The sequence below is a fragment of the Myotis daubentonii genome, chromosome X, assembly GCF_963259705.1.
Source record: "Myotis daubentonii chromosome X, mMyoDau2.1, whole genome shotgun sequence".
In the NCBI taxonomy this organism is placed as follows: domain Eukaryota; kingdom Metazoa; phylum Chordata; class Mammalia; order Chiroptera; family Vespertilionidae; genus Myotis; species Myotis daubentonii.
Genome location: NC_081861.1, coordinates 42,142,369 through 42,150,285, shown reverse-complemented (window position 1 = coordinate 42,150,285; position 7,917 = coordinate 42,142,369). Strand labels below are relative to the sequence as shown.

At 35.5% G+C, this 7,917-nt stretch overlaps 1 pseudogene; it reads right to left on the bottom strand.

Moving 5' to 3' along the window:
* Positions 1-938: 938 nt before the first annotated feature.
* On the bottom strand, positions 939-5,265 carry LOC132223463 (tigger transposable element-derived protein 1-like; annotated as a pseudogene).
* Between the last annotated feature and the right edge of the window lie 2,652 nt (positions 5,266-7,917).

Here is a 7,917-nt window from a genome sequence, read left to right as displayed (position 1 = left end):
TAGGGTAATGCTGACTTCATAGAATGAGCTGGGAAGTGTGCCTTCCTCTTGAATTTTTTGGAATAGTCTGAGGAGGATAGGTTTTAGTTCTTCCTCGAATGTTTGGTAAAACTCCCTTGTGTAGCCATCTGGCCCCAGGCTTTTGTTTGCTGGGAGCTTTTTGATGACTGCTTCAATTTCTTCCATAGTTATTGGCCTATTGAGATTTTTAGAGTCTTCCTGATTGAGTTTTGGAAGGTTGTATTTTTCTAGGAATATGTCTATTTCCTCCAGGTTGTCTAGTTATGAGTATTGATTTTAGCATTACAAATAGATTTTCACAACTACAGGAATTTGTAAATATGGAACCCATAAATAATATGTATCAACTTTATATATTCTTATTTATATACACATATAAATAATGATGTTGCAAATTGTATAAAATGGGAAAATATGTATTTATAGTAAGTCTATTACAGGCAATTGTAATTTGTATTCTTTGTACTTTTCTGTAGTTTTGCAAATATTCTTTTTTTATGTAAAAAGATATTCATTGCAAAGTCAAATAAAATGGAGATAAATTTTCTAAACCTAAATGTTATTAAAGAATGGCTAATTATGGCACGCTCCCAGTATAAAATACTATGCATTTTTTAAGGATTACAGTAGTCCCTTTATTTGCTAGGATAAATTTCAAGAGTCCAGTGGATGCCTGAAATCACAAATAGTATCAAATCCTATACAGGCATACTGTGGAGATATTGTTGGTTTTGCTGCAGACCATTGCAATAAAAAGAATATCACAACAGAGCTAGTCACATATATTTTTTTTGTTTCCCAGTGTGTATAAAAGGTATGCTTATACTATAACCCAGTCTATTAAGTGTACAACGGCATTATATCTAAAAAAACAATGTACATACCTTAATTAAAAATACTTTATTGCTAAAAAAATGTTAACCATCATCTGAGCCTTTAGTGATTAGTAATTTTTTTGCTGGTGGAGGGTCTTCCCTCAATGTTCATGGCTGCTGACTGACCAGGGTGGTGGCTGCTGAAGGTTGGGGTGTCTGTGGCAATTTCTTAAAATAAGACAATGAAGTTTGCAGCATGGATTGACTCTTCCTTTCATGAACAATTTCTCTGTAGCATGTGATGCTGTTTGATGCCATGTTACCCACAGTAGAACTTCCTTCAAAAGTGGAGCCAATCCTCCCAAACCCTGCTGCTGCTTTATCAACTGAGTGAATGTAATATTCTGTATCCGGTGTTGTCATTTCAACAACCTTCACCACATATTCACCAGATGTAGATTCCATCTCAAGAAACTGATTTCTTTGCTTATTCATAAGAATTAATTCCTCATCTGTTAAAGTTTTACCAGGAAATTTCAGCAATTCAGTCAGTCTTCAGGATCCACTTCTTTTTTTTTAATTTAATTATAGTTCAGATTATTACATTTGTTCCTCTTTTTTCCCCCCATAACTCCCCTCCCCCCAGTTCCCACCCCACCCTCCGCCCTCACTCCCCACCCACTGTCCCCATCCATAGGTGCACGATTTTTGTCCAGTCTCTTCCCGCATCCCCCACACCCCTTGCCCCCCCAAGAATAGTCAGTCTATTCCCTTTCTATATCCCTGATTCTATTATAATCACCAGTTCATTCTGTTCATCAGATTATTTATTCACTTGATTCTTAGATTCACTTGTTGATAGATGCATATTTGTTGTTCATAATTTGTATCTTTACCTTTTTCTTCTTCTTCCTCTTCTTAAAGGATACCTTTCAGCATTTCATATAATCCTGGTTTGGTGGTAATGAACTCCTTTAGCTTTTCCTTATCTGTGAAGCTCTTTATCTGACCTTCAATTCTGAATGATAGCTTTGCTGGGTAAAGTAATCTTGGTTGTAGGTTCTTGCTATTCATCACTTTGAATATTTCTTGCCACTCCCTTCTGGCCTGCAAAGTTTCTGTTGAGAAATCAGCTGACAGTCGTATGGGTATTCCCTTGTAGGTAACTGAGTTTCTTTCTCTTGCTGCTTTTAATATTCTCTCTTTGTCTTTTGCTCTTGGCATTTTAATTATGATGTGTCTTGGTGTGGTCCTCTTTGGATTCCTTTTGTTTGGGGTTCTCTGCACTTCCTGGACTTGTAAGTCTATTTCTTTCAGCAGGTAGGGGAAGTTTTCTGTCATTATTTCTTCAAATAGGTTTTCAATATCTTGCCCTCTCTCATCTTCTGGCACCCCTATAATTCAGATGTTGGTAAGCTTGAAGTTGTCCCAGAGGCTCCTTACACTATCTTCATATTTTTGGATTCTTTTTTCATTTTGCTTTTCTGGTTGGGTGTTTTTTGCTTCTTCACATTTCAAATCTTTGACTTGATTCTTGCGCTCCTCTGGTCTGCTGTTGGGAGTCTGTATAGTATTCTTTATTTCAGTCAGTGTATGCTTAATTTTTAGTTGGTCCTTTATCACAACATCGAGGGTCTCATTAGATTTCTTGAGGATCTCACTACATTTATCGGCGGTCTCACCAGTCTTTTAGAGGGCCTTACTAAATTTATCAGTGGCTTCTAGATAGTTCTTGAAACACCTTAAAAGTGTGGTTTTGAGCTCTATATCCAGCAGTTTGCTTTCCTCCATTTTTGTCATTTGTGTCCTGTTTCTTTGTCTCCGCCTTTTTTATGCTTTCTTGGTGCACCCCCTTGTGGTCTTTGTGCACAGTCTTTTTGTAGTTAAGCCTTGATTGTTGTAGGTAACACTGGGGGGATTTGACCTCCAGGCCAAGTGGCTGTGAGAATCCAGGATCCACTTCTAATTCTAGTTCTCTTGATATTTCTACCACAGCTGCAATTATTCCCTCCACTGAAGTCTTGAACCCCTCAAAGTCATCCATGAGGGTTAGAATCAACTTCTTACGAACTCCTGTTAATGTTATTTTGACTTCTTTCCATAAATCATTAATGATCTTAATGACATCTAGAATGGTGAATCCCTTCCAGAGGTTTTCAGTTGACTTTTCACAAATCCATCAGAGGAATCACTATCTATGGCAGTTGTAGCTTTATGAAATGTATTTCTTAAATAATAAGATTTAAAAGTCAAAATTAGTCCTTAAATCACAAGCTGAAGAATGGATGTGGGGGTAGCAGGCATGAAAGTAACATTAATCTCATTGTATATCTCCAGCAGAGCTCTTGGGTGGCCAGGTGCATTGTCAGTGAGAAGTAATATTTTGAAAGGAATCTTTTTTTCTGAGCAGTTCTCAACAGGGGGGAGAGGGCTTAAAATATTCAGTAAACCATGTTGTAAACAGATGTCCTCCAAGCTTTGTTGTTCCATTTACATAGCAGAGGCAGAGTAGATTTAGCATCACTCTTAAGGGTCCTAAGATTTTTGAAATTGTAAATGAGCATTGGCTTCAATTTAAAGTCACCAGCTATCTTAGTACTTAACAAGACAGTCAGCCTATCTTTTGAAGCTCTGTTGCCAGGTATTGATTTCTCCTCACTAGCTATGAAAGTCCTTTTTCCAAAATAAGGTTTTGTATACATTGAGAATCTGTTATTTAGTGTAGCCACCTTCATTAATTATCTTAGTTAAGTCTTCTGGATAAGTTGCTGCAGCCTATATATCAGCACTTTCTGCTTCACCTTGCACTTTTATGTTACTGAGACAGCTCTTTCCTCAAACCTCAGGAACCAACTTCTACTGGCTTCAAACTTTTCATCTGCAGATTCCTTGCCTCTTTCAGCCTTCATACATTTGAAGAGAGTTAGAGCCTTGCTCTGGATTAGGCTTTGATTTAAGGAATCTTCTATTCAGACTACTAAAATTTTCTCCATATCAACAATAAAGCTGTTTTTCCTTTTTTTAAAAAAAAAAAATCATTTGTATGTTCACCAGACTAGCATTTTTAATTTCCTTCAAACACTTTTCCTTTGCACTCATAACTTGGCTATTTGGGTTTTTTGTTTGTTTTTAATTTATCTTTATTGTTGAAAGTATTATAGATGTCCCCTTTGTTTGTCTGTTTTTTTCCATTCAGTCCCTCCATTCTGCACCCACCCCTCCCAGGCCTCACCACTCTATTGACTGTGTCCATGGGCTATGCATAATTTCCCCAGTTAATCATTCCTCACCCACCCCCTCTTTCCCTTTGAAAGTCATCAGTCTGTTCCATGCTTCTATGTCTCTGGGTCTATTTTGTTCATCAGTTTATTTTGTTCATTAGATTCCACATATGAGTGAGATAATGTGATACTACTTACCTTTTTATGGCTGGCTTACAGCTGCAACAAACTTGAGAAAGAAGAACAAAGTTAAATAAATCACAATACCAGATATCAAGTTATACTACAAAGCCACTGTACTCAAAACAGTCTGGTACTGGCACAAGAACAGGCATAATCATCAATGAAACAGAACAAAGAACCCAGAAATAGATCCAAGCCATTATGCTCAATTAATATTTGGCAAAGAAGAAAAGTAAATCCAATAAGGGGTTAATTTCCAAAACATATAAGGAACTCATACAACTTAACAAAAGAAAGACAGACAATCCAATAAAAAAAAAGAGCAAAGGACCTAAATAGACACCTCTCCAAACTGGACATACAGAAGGCCAAGAGACTTATGAAAAAAATCTCAAAGTCACTAATCATCCAAGATGCAGATTAAAATACAATGAGATATCACCTCATATCTGTCAGAATGGCTACTATCAATAAATAAATGACAAGTGCTGGTGAGGAAGTGGAGAAAAGAGAATCCTCGTACACTGCTTATGGGAGTGCAGACTGGTGTAGCCATTATGGAAAACAGTATGGAGTTTCCTGAAAAAAATTAAAAATGGAACTCCCATTTGAGCCAGTGATCCCACTTTTGGAATATATCCTAAGAAACAGAAACACCAATCAGAAAGGATATAGGCACCCCTATGTTCATAGCAGCACAATTTACAATTGCTAAGATTTGGAAACAGCCGAAGTGCCCATCAGCAGATGAGTGGATAAAAAAAACAACAACAACCTATGGGACATTTATACTATGGAATACCACATGGTAATTTTTTTTTAAAGAACTATTACCATTTGCAATAGCATGGATAGGCCTGGAGAGTATTATGCTAAGCAAAATTGGCTATTTGAAACAAGAGGCCTAGCTTTCAGCCTATCTTGGCTTTCAACATGCCTTCCTCACTAAGGTTAATCATTTCTAGATTTTTATTTAAAGTGAGATACATGTGACTCTTCCTTTCACTTGAACACTTAGAGGTCATTGCACAGTTATTAATTTGCCTCATTTCAATATTGTTACGTCTCATTGAGTAGGGAACCTGAGGAGATGGAGATGGAGAGAGAGCTGGGAATAGCTGATTGGTGGAGCAGTCAAAACACACACAACATTGATTAAGTTCACCATGTTAAATGGGCATGGTTTGTGGCACCCCAAAACAAATACAATAGTAATATCAAAAATTACTGATCACAGATCACCATAATAAATGTACTAATAATTAAAAAGTTTGAAATATTGTGAGAATTACCAAAATGTGACAGAGACATGGAATGAGCAAATACCATTGGGAAAATGGCACTGATAGACTTGCTTAACACTAGATTGCCCAAGGAAGTCATTTTGACTGCTTTTTAATTTCAATTAGAAAAACAATTATGTATATAAGGACACAATGTCTTAGAATTTTGTGACTTTTTGTACAACATATAAATGCGTTTATTAATAATTGTAGTTACCTCCCCCTCCTTCATTTCCGGTATATATATGTGTGTTATACCTATATTGCCCAAAAGCAGTCATTTTGACTGCTTGGGGAAATTTTGGACTCTTATTATTGAATTGAGTAAATTTCTTATATGACCAGTTTGGCTCTGTATTGAAATAACAGTTTTCATTTTTTTTCGATTACTGTCACATGATAACATACAAGTACATGATAAATTGTCGATACTTGATAAGTTGCAATTGCTCAATAAGCTAAACTAGTACTTGTTATTCAAATCTTTATGCAGTGATACTTGTTCTAATAAGTTGTTTATTTTATTTCTTTTGCGCCCTAAATTCATGAAAGAAATGTCGAATAGAAGTGAGTTATTGGAAAAGCTAAGGAACATAAGTGAAGAGTGCTCCGATATTATTCTTTCACAATGCAGTCATTTTGACTGCTTTTCGGCAATATAGGTATATACTAAATTTCAGTCTTTCTAGTGTTAATGCAGAGTTGCCACAAACTTTTAATTTATAAAAAAAATGCAATATCTGCCAAGTGCAAGGTATGCCTGTATATACTGTATTTTTTTTTGCTATATATGCATACATTTGATGGCTACTCTTTGGGATATCCAAATTGCCAGCATCACTACTTTTGTCCTTTGGTGCCATTATTAAACAAAATAAAGGTTATGTGAATACAACCACTGGAATACAGTGACAATTGATCTGATCACCAAGACAGCTACTAAGTGACTAGTGGGCGAGGTGCATATACAGTGTGGATACACTGGATTAAGGAATGACTTATGTCCTAGATGGAATGCAACTGGATGACACAATATTTCATCATACTACTCAGAATAGTGCATAATATAAACCTGACAAATTATTTATTTCTGGAATTTTCACTTAATATTTTTGGACTATAACTGAAAATGTGGAAAGCAAAACCACAGATAAGGGGGAATAGTGTATATTTAAGAAGAAATTTTGGTAATACAGAAAATGCTTATGCTATATTGTTAATAAAAAATGTACAATATCAAACTGTACTAGTATCCTGGTATACACTGGGTTCTCAACTCTATCAAGAAATATCTGCCATGACATAGATCAAATGTCAGCAGAATTTCTTTCTAGGGGTTGGGGTAGAATTATGAGCAATTGTTATTCTTTTCCCTATACACTGCTGCATTTTCTAAACCCTTCGAATGAATAACACATAGCCCTCTTAAAAATAGAAAAGAATTTACTGGGTCTAATAACTAATCAAAATCTCAGAGGTCTAGGCTATTTTTTTAGTGTAAGATGCCTATAAATTCTAAATTGCTTTCCAGGAAAGATATGCAGGTTTGGGTACATTTTAGGCTTAATAAGCTGCTTTTCCAATATTTTTATAATGAACATGGAGTGATTTTATAATAAACCAAAAATAATTTAAAAAGATAATTGTACTGGGAAATATTACTAAGATGTTAACAGTATGCAGACAGGACTTTGAAATTGAATTAATTCATGCAACCATTTCAAGGTAACATAAATTGGGAGACTAGCTTATCTGTATCTCTATTCTCATGGAAGTAAAAAATATGTGAGCATAAGTCAGGCCCAAAGAGTAGGGAAGGTTGCAGCATGTTAACATTCCTTACAAGTAAATACATTGATTTTGAAAGTATGTGTACCTTTTATTGAATACACTGTATATCTGGGTCTGCCAAAAAGCCTTGTGTAAGGCTATTAAATGGTAAAACACATCAAAGAAATACAGCTTCCAAACAGATGTGCAAACTTTTGTTAAGACAAAACTCTTCTTTAACCCAGGAGTACAGTATTTTAGACTGGATTTTGTTTGATAGTATAATTTTCTCATTAAGATTTCTTTGATTATAGCATAGAACTTTTCTTCAGAGTCCCCACATAGACTCAAACAGAGAATAAAGGATATGAGTTGATTCAGAACCTCTTGGGCTTTTAAAATCTGACAACAAGGAGCAAATAACAATCTATGTGGCCTCTCTGGCATTAGTAGGGCATATGCTATAAAAACATTTCAAAAACAATTTTTAAGGTGTAAAAAGATGGAAAACCAAATTATTAAATGAAATAACATCAACATGTTAGTCTTGTACTGTTGGCACCTGTCAAACATTCTGACAATATGCCTTTGGAGTAGCTGTCTAGTGTTCTCTTACCTCCAGTG